The following is a 25,175-nucleotide window of genomic DNA, read 5'->3' on the forward strand; positions in this document are numbered from 1 at the left end:
CTGGTTGGCCTGGTGTCAGGATAATGTGACTTGGTGAGACATCATGTTACATATCTGTGGCATGATACCCCAGGGCTACACATCCCTAAAACTGCCAAACTGCAGACATCGTAGCAATATGACTGAAGAATTGTTAAAGCTACATTAAAAATCCAAATCACACATTAAATTTTTTTATCCAATTATGTCTGTCACATACAGATAATACATTTTGATACACATTGTTTCGGACATTTCCTTTATATAGTTTTTAAATTAACATTGATTGTTAATTGCTTGGAAACCAAAGTTTTTAAAATTTAAATGTATAAATATTTTTGTCAAATACAGCACAAAATCTGATTTTCATCTATCTGACAGATTATTTAATATTATCAAATTTTCATATGATCTTAAAGAAAAGTAATTTATCCACCAAAAAACACAGTAAAAGCAAACAAAAAATGTGCTCAGCTTTAAATATAATTTATTTATTCTCACCCTATGTGCAAGCCCTTTCCAAAGCTTGAGATATAAAACTATTGTTATTCTACAGAAACAATATTTATTGCAGTCAGTGAACCTTAAACCTTTAGACCCAAAATCTGAAAGGCTTTTTCTTTATCCCTAATGCAAGACATTTATAAAGATCAATTGAAATAATGTTAATATGCGGAAATCAGTTCTCTTCCTTCAGAGAAGTGACATTGACCTTTACCTTTTGACTCTAAAATCAACGGGTTTGTTCCTTACACCAAACAAAAGTGAGTCATAACATTTGGCAAGCAATGATGGATTTTTTTAGGTGGTGCTTTTAATGATGCTTTAGCATTATATTGGCCTAATCCCTGTCTGACAGTCACTCTGAGGCTGCCAAGCTGCGATGGAATGGTCAGATATCGAACTCACTACTCCTGGATTATGAGCCTGATATCCATACAAGTGAGATACCATGGCAACAACTCAACTTATTATGCAGGAAACAAGTTTCATCTACAGTTAAGGACTTTGGCCTTTGACCTTTTCATCCTCAGTTTAATAATGCTTTTCCTTACCTCAAGTGAAAGCCATCCAGAAAGAATGATAACTGTAGATTTAGGACAACTGAAACTATTAGGTAGATATCAAATTGGTGACAGATGCATGTAAGGACAATATATGCTCTGCCTTTTGGCAGGTATGTAAAGATCAGATAGATTCCAGATCAAAGTTTTGTGCCCATTCCTCTACCATATATTGTAGCTAATCATTAACTACAGGTACAATAGTTGGTTTACACATACTCATTCTGAGTGTCTACCAGATAATCTGAAAACAAAGCAAACATTAGTTTGACTCGAGAGAGAGTTAAGCCACCATGTCAGTAGTAGAAAATTAAACAGTCCCCATATACCAATGTTGTATACACCACAAATACCTCCCTATTCTCAAACAGTCCCCACACACAAATGTTATAATCACAAATGTAACCTCTCTATTCTCAAACACTCCCCATACACCGATGTTGTATACACCACAAATACCTCTCTATTTTCAAACAGTCCCTGTAACACCAAAGTTATTATACACCGCAAATACCTCCCTATTCTCAAATAGTCCCCATACACCAATGTTATGTATGCACACAAGTACCTTCCTATACACAAATAGTCCACAAACACCAATGTTATATACACACAAATACCTCCCTATTCTCAAATAGTCCCCATACACCAATGTTATGTATGCACACAAGTACCTTCCTATACTCAAATAGTCCCCAATACACCAATGTTATGTATGCACACAAGTACCTTCCTATACACAAACAGTCCACAAACACCAATGTTATGTATGTACACAAGTACCTTCCTATACTCAAATAGTCCACAAACACCAATGTTATGTATGCACACAAGTACCTTCCTATACTCAAATAGTCCCCAATACACCAATGTTATGTATGCACACAAGTACCTTCCTATACACAAATAGTCCACAAACACCAATGTTATATACACACAAATGCCTAATATACTCACAATGAATGAACCAATTTACAATTTTTATACAATCACTGATGCATGTACATAAACATGTATTCAAAACAATAGATGAGAATAAGTTAAAATGGAATTTTACAATATTACTCATATAAAAGATCTATTATAAAACCTCATATTTTATTTTACATATTAAAAGAGCCGAGCTATCAATGTTCAAGAGTCCAATTGTTTGTGGTTTTCAAGTAAAGTGCAGGAACCTATATATTTTGTTGTTCAATCACAACTAAAATTCCAAATGATGTTGATAAGTACTTGCAGTTGTCTCCCTTGATTTGTTAATATTAGCACTCATGCTAAATATACAAGATAGCAGGTATCATGGTTACATTTCTTCAATGGATATGACAGATCATTTTAAAATAGAAAAAGTGTTATAGAAAAATATCTCATTCCTCATTCTATATGGTCTTCCCATGAACTGAAGAAATAAACATGCAATATATATTTGGTCCTTTCAATAGTATGCAAATATTCCATTTTTCATACATAACAGATGATCCTAGTCAGATAACTGGTGAGTAAAATGTTTCACGTTTGCATCAATATTCACTGAAAAATAAAATCCTTTTACCCTGGTTCTCTTACTTTTAAAGAGGCTGTTTCCACTGCATCTTCCAATACAACTTCAAAAACATGCATGGCTCAGTGACTGTAATGCCTCCTAGACAACAAACATCATCCTTCAGCTGGCTTGGTTTTGTAACTCTCTAAAAGCATTTCAGTTACACCCTGTAAGGAAAAGAGAGAAACGATTTATGGTGGCTAACAATTAATAAGTACTATATGTATTGTGATTCTTCTTCTTCTTCTTGTCTTTAAATTTGCAGATGCCTATACCTTGATATCAAACAAACAAGAGTCCCTGGAAGGGATTGACACTCCACTGTTTAACAATTATTAAGTGCCATATTTACTGTGATTTTTTCCTTTTTCCTTTAATTAGCAGATTCATATTCCTTTACATGAAAGAAAAAATCATCTGCATTAAGAATGCCTGCTTTTGTAAAATCAACACCATAATGGCCATATTGGATGTAAAACCTGATATAAAAACTCTGTTAGTGAACACCGCACAAATTTAAATAAGAATAAGCTAAAAAAATAAGCATCGTTCATACCTTGAATTTAACTTTGATTGCAGTTACATAATTTTATTATTTATTTTCTCCTTAATTTATTTCTTTTTACCTACTTCCCCCCCCATGTAGATTCATCAAGAAACCCAAATGTTGATAGAGTAACCAAAACCACATAAGTTGTTATTTGGCCTACATGGAGACCAACAAGATCTCAGTTTTAGTCTTCTGGTGAAGATATCATGGTAATATGGATTTCCATCTTGAAGACGTAGAAATGACAAGATTTCCAAGATGGTAGTCATGGTGGCCATACTGGATATGAGATGGGCACCATTTTATTTAGTACCAGCTAAATATCAGGTATACCAAGATCCAAGACTCTATATAAAATATAGTATATGCATGCTTCCCTCATCTGGTATGTGATGCCTCCCTCATCTAGCATGTTCATATTTCTTCATCTAGTGTCTGGGTATTCCCCACATCCAGCATGTGCATGTTTCCTTCATCTGGTAACTACTCTTTCCCTCATCTTGTATGTGTATGTTTCCACCATCTAGAAGGTGCAATTTTCCCTCATCTAATATGTGCATGTTTCCCTCATCTGATATGTGATGCCTCCCTCATCTAGCATGTTCATATTTCTTCATCTAGTGTCTGGATATTCCCCACATCCAGCATGTGCATGTTTCCTTCATCTGGTAAGTACTCCTTCCCTCATCTTGTATGTATGTTTCCACCATCTAGAAGGTGCAAGTTTCCCTCATCTAATATGTGTATGTTTCCCTCATCTAATATGTGCATGTTTCCCTCATCTTTATGTACTCCTTCCCTCATATAATATGTGTGTTTGCTTCATCTAGAATGTGCATGTTTCCCTCATATGGAATGTACTTATTCCCCTCATCTAGTATGTGCATGATTCCCTAATCTGGTATGTGCATGTTTCCCTCATCCGGTATGTCCTGCTTTCCTCATCTAGTATATGGATGTTTTCTCATCTGGTATGTACTTCTTCCCTCACCTCATCTAATATGCATATTTCCTTCATCTGGTATGTAATGTTTTCCTCATCTAGAATGTGCATGTTTCCCTCATCAGGTATGTGTTGCCTCCCTCATCTAGTATGTTCATGTTTCCTTCCTATGGTATGACTGCTTCCCTCTTCTAGTATATGCATGTTTCCCTCATTTGGTATGTACTCCTTCCCTCATCTAATATGTGTATGTGTCCATTGTCTAGTATGTGCATGTTTCCCTCAATTAGGATATTCATATTTCTCTCATCTTGTATGTCCATGTTTACCTCATCAAGAATGTCCATGTATACCTAAGCTGGTATGTGTTTTCCTCATCTGGTATGTTCTGCTTCCCTCATCTAGTATGTGTATGCATGCATGTTTCCTTCATAATGTATGTGCATGTTTCACTCATGCAGACTGTGCCTGTTTAACTCATCTGGTATGTGCTGCCTTCCTCATCTAGGATGTGTATATTTCCCTCATCTAGTATGTGCATGTGTCCCTTATCTAGTATGTGCCACATCACTCATCTGGTATGTGACTGTTTCCTTCATCTAGAATGTGCATGTTTGCCTATTATCTAGAATGTGCATCCCGTCATCATCAAGTATGTGCATCTTTCCTCATCTAGTATGTGGATATTCCCCAAAATCAAGTATGTGCATGTTTTGCTCATGTAGTATGTGTTTTTGTATTCTTCCTCCAGTCATTGCCCTCATGACATGCAAGAGTGTAGTTTGGGCCTATTCTGCCTCCATTCATTTCCACTCATCACATCCAAGAGGGAGCTTCAACCTAGTCTGCATCATTGATCATGCTGGGGAAACAATCATGAACTGGCTTCTACAATATACAGTTTCAAATGAACATAAAGTGTGCAAAATGTACTGACCATCTTTCTCTTGAACTGGTGTAGATGACACCAAGCTACATAATACACAGTGTAACATCCAATTGTCACAGGTTATTACTGGCAAGTACTCCACTGTAGTGAGTTTCTTTTGTGATTCATGGATGCATGCACCCTGGATTATAACCTGCTATGACATCTTGGATTATAACCTACTAATAGGTCTATTAAGATGGTGTCATTTTTAATAATCTAGCAACTCACCCTGTCGGTCTTATTCAGGTCAGTAGAAATAAATGAATTGAGTACTCGCTGCATTATGTGCAACAATTGCCTGAATTTGACCAATATGGTCTCAGTCTCTCACTATAAAGTGTCACAGTATAACAGTCTCTCACTATAAAGTGTCTCACTATAACAGTCTCGATCTCACTATAAAGTGTCACAGTATAACAGTCTCTCACTATAAAGTGTCTCACTATAAAAGTCTCTCACTATAAAGTGTCTCATTAAAAGTTTCTCACTAAAAATGTCACAGTATAATAGTCTCTCACTAAGAAAGTATAACAGTCTCTCACTATGAAGTATTAGCGCAACAGTCTCTCACCATAGGTTTTTCAGCATATCAGTCTCTCACTATGAAGTGTCTCAGTATAAGTCTCTCTCACTACAAAGTGTATCAGTATAACAGTCTCTCACTATAGTCTCTTTATAACAGTATCTCACTATAAAGTGTCTCACTATAACAGTCTCTCACTATAAAGTGTCTCATTAAAACAGTTTCTCACTAAAAATGTCACAGTATAATAGTCTCTCACTAAGAAAGAATAACAGTCTCTCACTATGAAGTATTAGCGCAACAGTCTCTCACCATAGGTTTTTCAGCATATCAGTCTCTCACTATGAAGTGTCTCAGTATAAGTCTCTCTCACTACAAAGTGTATCAGTATAACAGTCTCTCACTATAGTCTCTTTATATCAGTCTCTCACTATAGTCTCTTTATATTAGTCTCTCACTATAGTCTCTTTATATCAGTCTCTCACTATGAAGTGTCTCAGTATAAGTCTCTCTCACTACAGAGTGTATCAGTATAACAGTCTCTTTATAACAGTCTCTTTATAACAGTATCTCACTATAAAGTGTATCAGTATAACAGTCTCTCACTATAGTCTCTTTATAACAGTATCTCATTACAAAGTGTCTCAGTATAAGTCTCTCACTATAATTTTCCTCTCAGTATAAGAGTCTGTCAGTACAAAGTGTCTCAGTATAAGTCTCTCACTATAAATTGTCTCAGCATAACAGTCTCTCACTTTAGAATGCAACATTATAAGCGTCTCTCACTATAAAGTGTCTCAGCATAAAAGTCTCTCTCTATAAATTGTTACAAATATACTGAGGTCTTAAACTATATAACAGAGACAAGTGGAACCAACAATTTAAGTAAAATTAACAAACAATTTATTTCTAAGTTACAAAGTTAAAGTTGAAGAGGAACAATTAAAGAGGAACAATTAAATCCCAAATAATCCTAAATCTTCCTATCCCAAGTCCAAAATATAGACTGTTATGATGTTATGAATGAATAACAATAGCCACAAATGTAATGATGTACCACAATGACAATTAAGTCTTGAACTAAAAGTCTTGAATGTCCTGATGTACCACAATGACAATTCAGAATGTCTTTGAATGAGTTATTCCTAACTGCAAAGAGTGTTTTTGTCCAAAACATCAAAAAGCACTTTGTAATTCCAATGAGTAATTTCAATAAATAATCCCTTTTGAATTATATTTGAATGCAACAGTAATTGATTCCACAGACTGAACTTAAGACAGGACTGAAGACATTGATTACCAATACCTCATTATATATATATATATATATATATATATATATATATATATATATATATATATATATATATATATATATATATATACCTATATCTATATATATATATATGTTGCAATAACATTTTAAAAAACTAATGGAAAATTCCAAATTATTGTTAATAAATTTACTTCCAGAACATATGTTCATAAACAAAATTAGGCTTTGAACTGAAGTTTTAGTAAATATCATAAAAAACAAGACCAAAGCCAGGTAGGCCTAACCTCTATCCTCAATTACAGACAGAGGTCAAGCACACAATATAAAAATACATAATAAAAGTGTCTTACTTTAACAGTCTCTCATGATAAGGTATCTAAGTATAATAATCTCTAATTATAACATTCTCTCACTATAAAATGTCTATGTATAACACAGTCTATCATTATAAATTGTCTATGTATAACACAGTCTATCATTATAAATTGTCTCAGTATAACACAGTCTATCATTATAAATTGTCTCAGTATAACACAGTCTATCTTTATAAATTGTCTCAGTATAATACAGTCTATCATTATAAATTGTCTCAGTATAATACAGTCTATCATTATAAATTGTCTCAGTATAACACAGTCTATCATTATAAATTGTCTCATTATAACAGTGAACTAGTAAAGTGGACTCCAAGAGTGAAAGCTTCATCTTTACCCCAAATGCAAGCCATCCACAAGGACTGGTTTATATCTATCATCTATAAATAATGTTAATGCAAAATTCAGCTTTGTTCTCAGAGTGGCATTTACTTTTGAATTTGAAATCCCTTGATAATTTATTCAAGTCATCAAAATATGCAAACAAATCAACAAAATTAAATTTGCTGCTTCATGTGGTTTTTGCTTAATGATGCAAAGGTTTTATCTGAAATGGGTAGCTCCCCCTTGTCCCCCCAAAAAAGAAGAAAGGGTGGTAGTAGAAAAAAAGGAAAGGGGATGAAACAGCCATCATACAATATTTACCTAACACATTAGGATACACGGTAATAATTGTATGGAAAAATGGGAACCAGTCTGGAAATTGGTGAAGATAAAAAGAGTATATATGGGTTTGGCTAGCCAGGAATGGTTGATAATGAGAGATAAATTTTAGTAAAAAGTAGTTTTGAGTGCTCATGCTAATTGTAAATGGAAAAATATAAAGACATTGTTATATTGATGGAACTTCAGTCCTTTAACAGTCTTGAGTTTGAAACATTCATTACTGAAATTAGTAATTGACTCTTTGGTGCAGAATTGAAAGCGCATGTTTCAAACAAATGCAAGTCTAGAAAACACCTCAGCTCATATCCTTTTCTTTACACAGAAAATGAGGTTTTCCCCTCTTTATTTTGTAGAAATTTCTGATTATTTGGTATTATTGTAGAGCTACATCTGTGTCCTTTTTATAATACCACTGACTTTAGTGTATCATTCATAACCATGATGCTACAGGGCTCAGCAGTAGACTACTACTTCCTGCCATATTAACTCGTCACTAGTGGTTAATGTGTTAAGACCAGGTTCAAACATGTACAGTGTACCATGTTGATGTTAACTACATATAGATGGTCTATGGGATGTAACATATTCATTCCAATAAATATTGTGTAACAGAGTTGTGCATGGAGTAGAAATTTAGGTATTTAAAAAGCAAAAAGCAACATACTATAAGTGTTAGATTCTACGAGACAAAAAATGAATACATTCATACATTTCATGATGGATCCTGTGAGAAGATCACACCAAGGAAAGATTAGAGATGAAATAAGAAACATGAATTTGTTTACAGATCATACAAAAATACAAGTTTAAAATTCATTGTAACAATGAATTGAAATAAATTTTAAATTTGTAGGCCAGGTCCATGTACAAGCAAAAAGTTACATTTAGAAATAAAAATAGAAGAAAAACAAGAGACATTTGGAAAATACTAAGAGTATCATAATTGAGACATTATACACCAGTCTATATTTAATAGTTGTCTATGTTGATAACTGAATTGTATATGCAGAAATCATTTTGCTTGCTTCAGTCTGAGTGACGTTAACCCTTCTACCACAAATTCAGGAGGATTTTTCCTCCTCCCCCAAATGCAAACCATCCACAGAATGCACCATGCATGAATATGCCCACAAACAAACAAACTATGCCATATACCATTATAAACACAAAGACAAAATACACTACAGACCCATACAAAAAACATACACCATACACCAATTAACACAAGAACATAATTTCCAAAACAACAATATGCACATTCTTACTAAAATATTTGGCACACAACACTGAGGTGAAATACACCACACACAAATTTACATAATACCAATATGTATGTAAATTCATATACATAAAATTACACATAAATATACATACCCATGCTCATATATTAAACAATAGATGAAAATAAAGTTCAATAGAATGTTGCAATTTATATTACCTCTTAATTAAATGAACAAACATAAAACGTTATATTTTTCTTTACATAAAATGCAACCAGTGCTATGAATTTTACGATGGGTTTACCTTTGATGTAATGTTATTTCTTAAGAATTTTGATATGCATTCCAATAATTAAGGACTTTCTAGTGGAGTGTTAACGTTTGTCAATGTTCTTGCTTTATTTGAATTGAAGTTCTAAATAATTTAGGATTTTCTAGTCAAGTGCTAAACCTCTATCAATTTTTGTGTGCTTTATTTGAATTAAATTTGCAAATAAATTTGCTGCATATCTGCAATTGTCTCCCTTGATTTGTCAAAATCGGCTCTTGATGGACTCAAAAACTAATTATTTGGAAAATTAAGACCCAGTCTAGAAATGGTAAACACAAAACAATCTTACCTGGAGCCCTGACAATGATATGTAGTATTAAAAAGAAAACATTCAATTTGTTGCTATTGGAACTTGAAGGTTTCGTGGTACTAATTATATGGAAAAGGCTTGACTGTGAGCATTCAGAAATCTAAAGTTATTAAATTTATGACAAAATGGTGTTTCCAAACATTTAGTACAAGGAGTCCACAAGTGACAGATAAATTGCCAGTATGGCATTTTTCCCAAACATGGATGGGCAGAATAAAAACGAAGCCATAATACATGAGAAAAATGAGCATTCATGCAAACATAACTGCTGATTACAGCCCCACACCAAAACTGCCTACCCTTCTGCACATGAGATTCTCACGTGAGATCTAACTCAGGTTAGTCTCATGTGCAATTTAACATGCAAATTAGGTAGAACTCATGTGAGCAAATAGATTCTAATAAGAAAATCACATGTGCAGGAATTGAAAAACAAGAGCAATATCTTGCTCACGTGAGCCACACCTTGCTCACGTGAGCCACACCTCGCTCATGTGAGTAAGATTTTGCTCACGTGAGCAGCATCTACTCACATGAGCAAAAACAACAAAAAACAACTATAGTATTTAGTTTTTATTGAATACAAGAATTAAACAGAGTAAGATCAATATTCAAATCTAGTAATCATAAGCATATAATTTGAGGTTGATTAGTGATCTTTTAATAAGGTAAGACAACTAGAGTATGTATGTATGCATGTATGTATGTATGTACCTGTTATATTAATACATCACATTTATTCTAAACACTTTAAGGTCATAATGAAAGATACTGCTGGAAATTTGCTTCACATGAAGACCATTCTTCACTGTTCCAGAAAATTCGAAGCAAACAAAACGTGTAATTGACATTCCTGCTTCTGAATTTCATTATTTGCCAGTCTGCAACAATATTTTCACTTGGAGATTGTTCTCTTTGAATCAATGCACTTCCTGTTGACCACTGAATTTAAGTTAGCAGGCTCAGTTTTGAACTTTTGAAAAATGAAACCTGAAATGGAAATGAAAAAGTTGGTAGAAGTTTTTTTCTTCTGATCACAGCATTTGAGACATTATGTAAGGTTGATTTTTAAAGATTCGTTTTACAAGGTAAAGGCAAAATACATAATTGTAGTTTGGATTAGATGGCACTTTATCACACTGTGAAAATAGGAGCCAACTGTTTTCCCAAGGACACACTTACGCAGCCAACCCAGTCTGAAAATTCATCCTTTGGACTATGAGTCAAATAGCTCTACCAATAGAATTACCATAGTTTAGTAGCAAACATATAAACTGCACTGTTGATGAGATACCTGCAAGTCATGTTGCATATTCCAAATTTGACTACTTCTGGATAAAGATGCCAATGTGTACCCGGGTATTCTCCCATAGATAATAACCTGGGTAATAAAACGAACAATTGGGTACCCGTTAAAAAAAAGGTGTTCACAGGGGCTCATATGGTTGCTTACAATTTACTTGTCATACGTGGTCTGTATAATAATACAATCCTTTCTCAAGTGACCTATTTAAGATTCAACGTTGACATTTCAAGCCTGACCATCCTAACTTCATGCCTGTCCATGGTTCATGTGCCAATTTTCTCATGACTTAAAACACTCTTGTTTTCAGATCCTGGTGACATTATCTGGGTCAAATAAAATTAAGCACAATATGACTGTCTGGTTTAACATGGCTACTGTAACATGCACTTCTTATACCACCATGTTAGGACAAAAAATGAATGAAATGGACAACTATACAGACTGAATTATAAAGATAAAAAAAGTTTGCTACTTAATAACAGTTTTGAAAAAATCAAACAAAAATTGATACATTTGTAACTTCTGCATGAATTTTACATCAAACAGTTCCAAGAAAACAGACAGGTTCTTGAATGTGAAACCATCTGCCCTAGATCCATTCTATTATGATACTACACACATAGCAGTCCAGCTTAAATAGAAAATAAATGGCACCAGATATCATTTTTAAAAAAAGAAGAAAAAACAACAACAAAAATAACCCGGGATGTATCAATGCAACTGATGGATGTTATGTAACTGAAAAATGTTAGAGAAAAGAGATTTTGTTAAACTTAAAAACATGTTGCACTGGACCGTCGTTATGGGATGAACCATGGCAGGTTGAGGATAATACAACAATTAACATTTATGGACTTTATGACAATTCGTGAAAGTTACTGTAGACATGTACACTAGTCAAAATGACTGTTATGCACAAATAATTTATAATTTCTTTTGTGTCTATTCTCATCCATACTACTAATCCACACGAGTTCAGCTGATTTGTGACAAAAATTATAACTGCATATACATTTTTCATACAGTTTTCTGTAATAATGGCATGTAATTTATGCTCGTGCTCAGATTATGATTTTTGCCACTTATGTTAGTAATAATTATGCTTACAGCTCTTTTTGGGGTTGGAACACGTGAACCTACAACAAAGCAGTTCAGCTTCACGTTTAATACAATTTCCTTTTGATTGTATACTCTGGTAACCAATCGTTAGGAATGATGGGTACACATTAGAAATTTCCAAAAAATTGACATCTCTACTTCTGGAACAGTCCTCTGGAAGATTTCTCCAAAACTTTTAGGATACATTTGTACAAAATATGTACATTTGCAATATATAAAGAAATTCAAAATCTGGTTTCCAATTTTTATATCTAAAAACAAAAATGTATTGGGGGTCAAATTTTAGAGTCTGAAATGCATATGTTATCATGTGTATTATATCAAAAGATTTGAAGCGTCTTATACATACCCTTTACTGGAGTTGGAATTTCCTCTAGCATGGCAATGCAGTTTTGTCTGACTTCTTCCTGCTGCTGTCAATGTTTTGCACTTCTTTCAAATGATTGCTAACTTTGTTGTGTTCATTAAATTTTGCGACCTTCATGAAATTTAATCTGTAAAAAGAAAAAAATTAGTATAATTGATCTTTTTATCTTGATCCACCCAATCAGCAATAAAATAATACGAAGAACATTTATGTTTGTACATATTGTTTCAATCGGTAACGCAAACATGTTGCAGGAGAATATTAAATAACTTTCTTCATAAACAGCGTGGCCCTTGCTAAGAGAACATGGCCCGCGCGTAAATTTCTGTCTGTTCAGTTTAAAAGTGCTATTCTACATGTACACTGTAGGTCAACATACAGCGTCTGTTGAGTTTATCTGAGGCGCCATAAAGGGTAAATTATTAGTAAACACGTTGTTGTACGCATAGGGGCTTGTATCATTGATTACAATATAAAAGTCAGTCATATATTTAGTATAAAAATAATACTTTTATTATTTTATACTACTGTATGACTGACATTTAAATTGTAAGCAACGATGGGAGCCCTTCTGGTTTTACACTCCTTTGTATACATGTACTCAGGTATTTCTTAATGTTATATTTTATTTATCAAATAAATGCTATTTTATTATCTGATGTTTCATAAAACTGAGCTATAAGTGAATTCATATCATTAATAAGTTAATTAGTATAGACCAAGTTAATTTTGATGTTTTTGCAGTAGCTTGTGCCGAGCCATGCTCCATAGGACACTCTAATGGTTCTAACAAGCCGATTCTTCCGCCGTGTACTCTTATAACCTGGGTCACAGGAAAGTTAACGGAAACGTCAGTGATTTGTTTTGTGATTATTTCAATAGGACTGGTTGGCCCGGTGTCAGGATAATGTGACTGGGTGGGACATCATGCTACATGTCTGCGGCATGATGCCCCAGTGCTAAACATCACAATAAACTGCCACATTGCAGACAGCGTAGCGATATGACTGAAACATTGTTAAAGCTACGTTAAAAATCCAAATCACACACACACACACACACACACCCCCTCCCTTATTTATTAGCTCCCTCAACAAAAAGGATGCAGAAAAGTTCCAATAATGTTTGCCCAAAAAGGAAATGTACCCATATGAGAAACATGCTGAACATAGAATAGGTGCCAAGGATTTTAATTCTAGGATAAGAAGTAAGACGGGTATAATTGATATTCAATGTGACTCGACATATAAGAATTCAATTTACAGGTAGAGCCAATGCAGCATGTACAGTTTTGTGCACAGTCCTTATTTTCACAATGTTCTCTGCTTTGATCTGCTGAGTGTGTCTCTAAAGTTAAATGGTCAGTATTGTTACGTAAGTGATTGTGACATAAGTGGCTTATATATAAAATCTTCCCCCACCCCCTTCTGGGGAATTGTTGCATGTGTTAAATGGTATTTAACCATATAGGCCAATCTATGGGCACCATCATATGAAATTTTGCCATCAGGCCATACTCTTTTTCCCATGGCCTGAGCTATCTACTTCCATTCTCCAGTGTATAAAACCATCCCCATCTGACTTTTGTATATAATTTTTCTCCAAAATCACATGCAAACCATGAAAAAAAGACTCCATTATGATTGTCATATGTAAAAACCACCAAATTGATACCCTGGATGCATGTGGTAACCATGGAAACAAACAGCAGAGAGGGCGATCAGACCACTTAAGGGAGTGGTCACCCTTGTGTTTGGACCAAAAAAAATAGTGACCCTTCATAGAGGTCAATACCACGTCTACGATTATTGCTTGTCCCAAACAGAATTGTAGACGCCCCCTCTCTGCTGCTATTCATGTTGTAAAAGAAATTTTTACCACCATATCAAGTTTGATGAATATTTTTCTTTTCATCTGAATCATGGAAATCTTCGGAATCTTCGGAATCTTCGGAATTTGTTCTCTGTTTCAAGTAATATTCAAGTTCTGATGGTGGTTTTTCTATTTTTTTGGATTTATGTTCTTTCTGTGCTTATAATATATCATCAAACTTCTGTATCGATCTCCACCGCAATTTTTGCAAATCTGATATAATCCTCTAACGCCGTTGTTACATCCAACACAACTTCGTGGACCAGCATGAGAATTTTTCTTTATAAGATAATTATGTTTTTTACAATATTCTCCACGGCGCATTTGTTAGTGGTTCCTTGACGCAGCCACGCACAGTTGAATGATATCTTTTTAATTAAATTTACACTCCTTCTGCTGATATTAATTAAATCATTATGTTATAATAAAATGGTACATTCGGAATCTCATACTGCAAGAATGGCTCGAGAACGATTAGAAGCAATTAAAAAATTTCTTCCTGTCAGAGACTCATTCAGAAAAAATCTGCAAGCGCAGCAAGAAGCACAAGTTGAGTATGAAGAAGAAACTAAAAAACTATTTAAGCCCGTCACTGCAGTCATCAAAGAAGATCTTCTTCCGGTATCAAAACAAACTGCAGCGCAGACTGAAAAGATAGCAAGAAGAACTAAACAGGCAAAGAAGATTTTACGAGATCTTCCAACTGATATAGCTGCGGCTCAGCCTCCACCTGTTGGTGAGGAAATACTTGAAGAAATTGGACAACTTCGTACTGATCTCGCAGATGTTCAAAAAGAACATGTATCTAAACCCAAACCGGCAGGAGAAAACTTAGAATTAATTGCAAGATTTAACGAAGGAGTTGTTGATGTTATTAGAAATACTGAAAGAGAAAAATTACCTGAGATGATATTAAATAGTATGTTTAATAAATCTAGTATTTTAAAACCTCGTTATGAAAAAACAAATAATAATAATTTCATTAAATGGATATATCGCGTATATTACAACAAAAAACAAGCTAGAGGTTCAGAATTCAAAAGTCTTGAAGGAGAAGTAAAAAGACTTCATAGAGAGAGACTGAAACAACCAGAACAAGAAGAATACTCCCAGTATCAGCTTCCTTCACCTCTGCAACAAATAGAACAACAGCAATCTTCTTCGCCGCAGCAAATGTTGAAGTCGGAACTTAAAAGGGCTGAAGAGATACTTAAAGGATTACCCTCCTGGAAGAAAATTCCTGAGTTGGAAATAACATTTACACCACCTGGATTTCAAAGAAGTGACTTACCTGGCTTACCCCGGGACACCACTGAAGTACTTACTCCGGTAATGCAACCACCACCTCAAGATGAACCTAAAACAGGATCTGGTTTATGTCCTGATAATATCATCAATGACGTGTCAGGGTTAGAAGTTCTCATAGGAGGAAAACGTGCCGGAAATAATTCACCAGAAATAATTAATGAAGCAGCTGATATTTGTCGGCGACTATTTCAAGGTGGTATCATGGATATTGGCGTTTACCGAGAACTTATCGATGAACTTGTTGATGACTAGTTGTTAGATAAATGGCAAATAAAAATAAGATGATAATACATAATAATCATCGCAAACCTGTACAGGCCAGAGCGGTAAACTCACGATTACCAGTCTATAGAGCTACTTACGGAGATGGACTTGGTGATGTTATTCAGGGATTATTTACAAGGATAGTTCCAAATGTAGCACCTGTTGCAAAACAATTATCGATGAAGGCCATTGATATTGTTCGTGATAAAGCTCCTGGTACAATTGTCAATGTTGCTGGTAAGGCGTTCTCGGCGATCAAAGAAAGACTAGCACGATTATTGCGACGAAAACGACAACCACTAGTAAAATTACCAAGTACTGAGGTGATGCCTGCAGATGTCAGTAAAATAATAAATCAAGCTGCAAATAAAAAACTATCGGAATTATCTGAAGAAGCGGAAAAATATATAACAGCAAATTTAATAGCAGGAAGTGGTCTTCGTGGACGATGATCACCATTTGGAAAAATGGTAATTATAATAAAAATGTTCAAGCGCGAATCAGACCCAGCATTTGATATGGAGGCACCTGTCCTTAAGTATGAATCTGTACGTGATTATCAATTTTATTCCTATGACGCAATACAACCAAATCAGCGGGGGAGAATCGAATTACAGGTTCATGATACAAGTAGATATTTCTTGCCCGCGGAAGCGTTTATTGAAGTAGAAGGTAGACTTGTAACGAATGTTGTAGCTAATACGCCATATGATGTCAATTTGCGTGTTGGTTTTGTCAACAACGGAATTATGGCACTGTTTGATAGCGCCACATACATGATTGATGGAAAAAATGTTGAATCGATTCAGAAGGATGTTGATGTTGCTACAACAATAATTGGTCTGGCGAGATATTCTGACGACTTTACAAGATCAGCCGGTCCAACAATGATGTTTGCTAAGGATATTACTGACAACGCTGATCATGTTCAGTATATTAAGTTACGGACACCACAAAATACTGCATCTGATCCACAACCAGCTTTTGATATTATAAAAAGTGTTAGTGCGACTTACAACCTGGGATTTGCAACACGCCGAGCAGCGCTGTCAGGAAATGATATAATTTTTTCGTGTGCAATTCCATTATCTCACATCTTTGGATTTTGCAGAAATGTTAGAAAGTTAATCTTTGGAGCTAAACACACAATTGTACTCGTAAGAAAGGTTAATGATAATGATGCAATCTGGCGAGGTGCTGGTGTTGCTGAAGGTAAAGTAAATATATCAAAAATCTCATTGTGGATGCCAGTAATGACACCATCTATTACTGAAGAACAAAAATTACTATATTTTATGGATCAAGGCGGTAAATCATTGCTATCATGGTTAACAGTAACCACAGATGCTGCTCAAAGCAATATTAATGGTTTATTTACATGGCATATAGCATCACAACAGAGTGTTTCTGCACCACGACATATTTTTATTGCGCTGCAAAATATTGACCTGATAAATAATCAAGAACGTTCACATATGATATTTGATAACCTTGGAGTTAATGAAGTTTCCTTACGGATAAATGGACATCAAGAACCGGCTGAGGATATATTGTTAAATTTTGATCAAAATCATGTAGCGCGTGCATATCATCGTTTGATGTCATTTATGGGACGTGATCAAAATATAGATACCGGTTTGCAAATATCACAACTAGATTTTACAGGTCTATATCCGATTTATTATTTTTCGCTGGAGCATCTTGATTTATCCAAGCAATCTGTCGATGATATACACTTTCGAGCTCATGTTACTAACCCGCCAGGTGGTGGTGCCTTCTACAGAGCAATCACGGTCATACTTAGCGATAAAGCCATGTTACTTGAAGGTGGTAGTGGTCGAATGAGAGTCGTTGATGCACCAGTAGAAGATCTTTAATTATTCAGAAAAAATATTATTTATATAAAAAATGTCGTATAGTCATGTTAATGTTACTCTGACTCCCGGTCAGGTAAAAAAGCTTCAATCAAAAACCGCCAACAAATGCGGAACTAAAATATCATTAAAACGAGATCAGATTAGTGGTGGTCCAAACAAATTATCGTTGACAAATAATCAGATTAAACATTTCAATAAAGCCCTAGAATCAAAAACCGGAGTTCAATTTCATCTCTCTCCGAGCGCCATCAAAGACATGGTTAAAATAGGTGGTATATTTCCACTTCTTGCGGTTATTCCAGCGTTAATAGCTGCTGCTGCTCCAGCCGTAGCAAAAGCAGCCGCGTTAGGTGCTGTTGGAACAGCTGCTGGAATGGCACTAAAGAAAGCAACTGGAAATGGATACAAAAAAAAGGGACGCGGCTTAAGATTGCCAGGATCTCGTTGGGGGAGAGGCCTGAGGCTTTCACGTTAGACGTTCCAGCATCAAATTTTGATTTACTTGATGCTGCTAAAAATTAAAAATAAAAGCCTTTAGAGGTGTTTTTATGCGAGATCAATTACCAAAACAACCAAACAAACTCGAAACAGGTATTATTAATCTCGACGAACGTTCCGGACCCGGTACTCATGGGGTATCATACGCGGTTGATCCACGTGGAATCGTTTATTTTGATTCGTACGGGTTATGAAGTATGTCGCACCACTTCACGCAACAACCTCTGGTTGTAAAGTTTGGTATTCAACGCTACCCACACAAACAATGACAGATCCGCCAATATGTGGCCGTGAGGTAATTAATGTACTCGACGCTATATCAAAATCATCCAAACCACCACATAAAGTTGTGCATGATTATACAAGTAACCGATTCGTTGCGCGTAAAGCGTTTTAGACAACAGGTCTTATTATAATGGTTGACATCTACGGAAGATATTCTACCAGTAAGAAAATAAAATCCGACGTTGATCTGTCGAAGTATGTGACTAAAGATGACCTCGCTGATATCATGAACCTGGCTGGAGTTGACCCAGATGAGGTTGTTATTTTTCAAGATCGATATGGTAAACTAAAAAGAGCAATATCAAATGGAATGATATAGTTCGGCGAGTACTTGGTGCAGTTACGGATAATATTCCCGTGTTTACTGACGGTGGTAGAATCAGAGATTCAAGTATATCGTTTGCAACAATTAGAGATGAAATTGCAAAAAGTGTTGCTAATCGTGTGAGAAACACCGGTGACACAATGACGGGTGAACTTAACATGAACGGAAACAAAATAGTAGCTGTAACAACTCCAAAATTTGACAACGACGTCGCAAACAAACTACACGTCGACGACGTAGACAGTAAACTGTCCACGCTGCGGGCCGAGTATGATGTTCACGTGGGCGCTTTTACAAGACTTCGAAGAAATTTTCAAAAAACCGACGAATCCATAAATAAATTCTTCGGTACTCCGCCCGCCATTGATACAAAACTCGTTGATATCAAAACTAGCCTAGACACGATCAAACAAACACAGCCAAACATCGTAGCGGAAATTCCTGAGATCGTCAATAAAACCAATTTGATTAAAATTCCAGCTGGAATAACTCCCGGACATATCACAAACATCGTATGCACGGTATTATCGGGATTTGCAACATGGTCCAAACAAAATAATACTATCAAATATACCGCAACAGTCACTGGCGTGTACAGGCTGTCTGTGTTTAGTGCTGCAAAATTTGAAATATTTAAAACGTTTCCATGGCGTCATTCCACCGACAGGTTTTCCGGGGTTGTATCTGTTATATTAAATAGCGGAAACGAGGAAATATTTATTCTGGAAGCAGCTGATGAGAAATTAACCGCAACATCTTACTGGTGGTGTTTGGAATTTGTAGCTGAAACACCTCAATTGGTTACTGCATAAAAATATATATGGACGGTGCACAATACAGGTACAATCAAGCGCGTGAATGGCAGGCGGCGCTAAAAGATCAAGTCGATCAATATACAGTAAAAGTAAAAAAATATCGACGACGATTAGTTATCGTTGATGTGATTGTTTATTCAGTATCCGCTGTTGTTGCTGGAACCGGTGTAATATTATCAGCGTTGACAATGATGGCACCAGCAGCTGTAACTATTTGTATTTCAGCAGCAACAACTATTGCAGGTGTGCTTAATATCATCGCAACAAAGATATGTACTTGCACGAACGAAACATTATCCGATTACATAATAAAATTACACACAGCGACGGTAGCATACTCGAAATTATCCTCGTTGTTATCAGCGAGTCTCAGTGATGGAATTATATCTGATTTCGAGTTTTCAATGATGACCAAAATATTTGACGAAAGTATCGGTATTAAAGATACAAGTATTAATAATGACAGAATTACTCCAGCAGATCGTGACCAACACAACTCCGCCAAAGATAACGATGATCTCGGTAAGTTCGTCTAATCCTGAATTTAGTGTTAATTTTCCTACTGCAATTCCAGTAAAAGAAATAGCACTAGCGCAATTACGGGTATATTACAGCTGGCCAAATATCAGTTCAAAATCATTTAATGGTACGCCAGCAAATAATTCGCTTGTATTTGCTAGTAAAAAATAAACCCGATGGAACACCTGACTGGGTTGTTGTTGGAATACCAACTGGCAGTTATGAGATCGAACAAATCAATGATGAATTTGCGCGTAGAATAAAATCAAAAACGGGAAAAGAAGCAACAATATCAATTAATGTTCATGAACCGACCCTGTCCTCAACGGTTGAAATACATTCTCCCGATTATGCCGTTGATATTTATCAGTCCACGATAAGATCCGTGCTAGGCTGGCCGGATACACCCCCCCCCCCCCCGGTGTATCATGGACCACTAGAACCGAAAAAATCTGATTATGTCACAGATATACAATCATATCATGAAATTAATCCATCATACAAACAACATCTACTTAATATAAAAAAGCAACGTTGTTGGGTTATAGTTTTTTCTTTCTTGATAAGGACCGCATACGGTGGAGTTTTATTTATTAACAAAAACCTGGAGCAAGAACCGAATCTTATGTTATTCACCTGATTGAACTAAAAACATATTTTGAGATCATTAATCGAGAACATAAGATACAGCTAGAAAAACTACAACTAGCTCTTCAAGAGTATCAACTTAATTTGTCATCAGGCAAAGTTTTCCTGGATGAAATTATCAAACAAGAAATATTAAATCAGCTTGTATCCGACATGGAATATTTTCACCAGCGAGTAATTGATGCAACAATAAATTATACCGACGGCGACAATAAAGATAAAGAAAGATTTTTAACCGCATACAATATAAAACAAGCTGACTTAGTGAATTTTAAATTTCCAGGATATAACGTAGACAAACTAAAAAAATCTGTCAGTGATGTCATTGATGGGAACTTTCCTAAAATACATGATGCATGGAGAAAAATAGCACCACCTCCAACTGTTCTTAAATATGATAATGATCCACATGGCGGCGGAAGACACGTATCTCCGGGAATCGTTAATATAACGCCGACGGTCGTGGTTAATCTAGTTTGTGACGTAATCGATGGCAGCTGTCAAATAGATCTCGGAAGATCAAATCAGGCTCAACAAGGATACATCCTATACACATTTACACCACAAGTTTCCCCTGGAAGTTTAATCGTGCAAGAACCAACTAATCCTGTGTATCTACGGTGTCACAATAATATGTTAACACGAATAATTTTTAAACTCACAGACCACCTTAATCGCTTAATTGACATACGTGGAGAAGAACTTGTGATAAATCTGTATGTGAAATCTTAATTATTATGTAATGGAGGGTTTTTATACACTAAACACGAATACGAGGATTTCAGACTCAAATTCGATCAACTTAAAAAAAAAATAAATAAAATATTTTTTTTATTACTGGTACAAATTAATCAGATTGTGTGTTTGGTACAAATTAATCAACCTTGCAAAAAAAATGTTTTTTTTTTTTTTTTTTTTTTTTTTTTTTCTAGCCCACACGTGGTCAGCGTTGACATTGACCCCAGTTACCAAAACTTTCATTTTCATTATTACTTTGGATCGTTTCACCAGTAACGGGGTTACTTTGGATCGTTTCACCAGTAACGGGGTTACTCGCTGACATAATTTTTCTTAATTGTCTTATACGAGTACTAATCGTTTTCTTTGCCTCGTACTCGTGGAATAATAGCGATTTAATTCTTTCTACGGCGGCAGAGAGAGGAACGAATTCATTCACCTGATTATCTTCTACGGTAGCTAGCGACTGAAACATTGCCGCCTGAATCCGTTTCATGAGCTTGTATTCAGATGATAGTGTGTGTGTTCCCTGGTTTTTACGTTCTTGTAAAATCTCAAAATCAGAAACTATTTTTTCAGGATTTAGTTCATTGGATATATAAATTCCATCTTTTTTCAATTTTTTAATAGCAACAATTACATCATTGATATTTTCATGGTTCATTATGTAATATATAAATCTTTAAAATAAAAAAAATTATCCCCATAACCCTTATCTAGTCTTTAGCGAGTTCAATAAGGGGGGGGGGGGACATATACGCTCAGCAAAATCCCACCCACAATAATTAATCCAGTGGGTAATACGAAAATATGTATCAACCACCAGTCAATATTGTGGTTGATTTTTGCTGAGCGGGGGTTTTGCGGTTCCCCCATTATTATAAAAATCGCAATTATGCGCACCACCGACAAAATGTCAGCCATGGGGATTCGATCCTGGACCGAGAGCGTCACAGTCCAATACCATACTGATTGAGCTATCGAACCTTGTTACGAACATATGTTTCGGAAGTTAATATATAGCTAAGGAACCAATATTTACACTAAAACAGCGGTTTCTGAATAATAACTACTTCTGCATTAAAATAACGGTTTCTGTATTATAACAACAGTTTCTGAATATAAAACAGCGTTTTTCCTAAGCAGACTGCAAATATAACCTGCGAATCAATAAGCGGCATGAATACACCTGCAGATCGATTTATACCATAACAACGGTTTCTGTTCTGTACCTATATTACAGCTTCCTTGCGGATCAATAACATTATCCTGATTTCTCGTAATGTTGTATGATGGGAAATATTTAAAAAACATAAATATACTTCTACGAGTAATTAATTACGACGTAATTAGTTAAACTGACTAATTACGATCATAAAAAAATCAAAAATCTACGAAGAAAACTATATATTAAAAAAATAATCCCCCCCTTATATAATCAAAAATTCAGTAGTATACGATCGGACAGTACTGGGTCCCCTCAAATAATGATATAATTCAATGTGGTGATGATAATTATTGCTACTGAAAGGTGATTTTCTGTTTATATTTTTTCGAGAAAGCGGTTTTATATATATTTTTTGCCACTTTTTGCACTGAAGACGGATTAATATCAAAGTATTTCGCAGCTGAATATATTGAACGAAATATTATTTCTTCACCAGTTTCTGTGTTTGTGGAATTTACCGCCCTCTTTCCGATTGTTTTACATCTTCCTGTATTACCACATATAGAGTTCACGCTTCGTGTGACAACTCGAAGGTTGTGCAGGGAGTTGTTCTGAGGATCCCCGTCAATATGATCGACCACTAGAAGGTCATTGATCAGTCCAAAGAGACATTCGTAGATAAAACGATGACAGAAATAATGTTTCTTTCCCCCCTCGTATGTGATTCTTAGATAACCATGATTATTAATGCAACCAACTGGTTTTTGTAACCTACAGTGTCTGATGACACCATTAATATCTGATTCGTAATTCTTAATGACAGGATGTGGGACAAATTTATTTTGCTCCATTATAATAATATTATTTGTTTAAATCATTGTTTGTCTGAAATCTTGATATATAATCCTCCACGGATTTTAAAGCGTTTTCACCATTATTATTTTTTTTGTTATAATATCTTTTAAGTTCTCTGAACCGTTTTCCACCGCACTTTCCACATAATCCTGTTTTTCCTCGCACTCCAATACCACACCGCAGACATGGTATTGGTCCTAGACTTCCTCGTCGTATGTTTTGTAAGTGCATCCAGCAAAATTCCTTTCTGCAGGATTTGTTGCATCGATTTACTGAGCCGATCATCAACCATTTGCATTGAGACATTGTATATATATAATTTTTATTTTAAATATTTGTTTTAATTATATGAATGAGTTTGAGAGATTATCCCAAACTAGGCCTGTTAAATATAAATTCAACCTCGACAGATTATCTCACCTGCCAGTGCGAGATTTGGTTCATCCGAAAAATAAAAGTTTGATCTCGAAAATTCACGACGCCAAGAAAGAATTTTACACGGATGGTGCATCTCATACATGGTCAACGTTCAAGATTATGCGCAGCACTGACTTTGTCACGGACGCCATAATGAATGACAAGCGAGCGGCAACTATCATTAACTACATCGCTGAATACGAGGGCAATCAAAAATATTTCTTCAGAGTAAAATTTATTGTATTAACAGAAACAGGTAGTTGGATTATCCGTGACAAATATGAGCCTGTCCTTGGCAATAATAAAACTGTCATATTAAGTAAAAATTCCAGACCGGGTCTACTGACGGGTATTGACAAACCGTATTATGAGCGAGCGTATCCTGTAACAGCGGTTATTTATGGAATCTATGAGATAAATAAAAAACCCAACGTTGATAAACTAGCGCCGATGAAATTGTCAAGGTTAAATTGTGTAGCCGAACGAGTAATAGAACACTTTACAAACGCGATGCGTGGAAATGGATTAACTGATTTAAGGCGTGAAAAAATAAACTCGTGGGCTGATTCAGTTAAGGATACCGGTGCTACAATAAAAGATGTTCCTGAACTAGGAAAACTATTAAAATTTCCAATAACCGTAGCGACAATAACGGGAGAAGTACTGTACGAATCAAAATATAAATCGAAAGGAGCTCCAATAAATATTATTGATCATAACGCGCATGCATGGACTAACGCAGTAACAATATTTCCACGTGATCGAACTGTTAGATTTTACTCCCCAGATAATTCTGGGGGAGGCATGTTTGATTTTATTAACGAAATAAGTAAAACCGATCCTGTATCGGTATGGTTATTTAAAAGTAATGAGGAAGGTGAATTTGATCAGTTTGTCAGACCAAATGGTGAAATATATAGAACAGAATCCCTCCATGACGAGATGAAAAATCTTGCGGAGAAGTTTTTAGAGTGCAAGCACGCGGAAAATACTGACAAATTACTAACTAATTGTTTTACCGTTCCATCTGTTGCGGCTCATTTTGCTAGAGAAAAAAATTCATGGAAACCAACACGATTTGATT

General features: G+C 35.3%; 1 long non-coding RNA gene across 1 annotated transcript; it reads right to left on the reverse strand.

Annotated features, from left to right (window-relative positions):
• Positions 1-10,270: 10,270 nt before the first annotated feature.
• LOC149774065 (uncharacterized) lies at positions 10,271-12,738 on the reverse strand. The gene is made up of 2 exons (XR_016417050.1): positions 12,485-12,738; positions 10,271-10,700 (listed from the first exon to the last, which is right to left on the reverse strand). It is a non-coding gene; the product is annotated as an uncharacterized LOC149774065 (long non-coding RNA).
• Between the last annotated feature and the right edge of the window lie 12,437 nt (positions 12,739-25,175).

The sequence above is a fragment of the Sinohyriopsis cumingii genome, unplaced genomic scaffold, assembly GCF_028554795.1.
Source record: "Sinohyriopsis cumingii isolate HCF-2022 unplaced genomic scaffold, ASM2855479v2 utg000426l, whole genome shotgun sequence".
Taxonomy (NCBI): Eukaryota; Metazoa; Mollusca; class Bivalvia; order Unionida; family Unionidae; genus Sinohyriopsis; species Sinohyriopsis cumingii.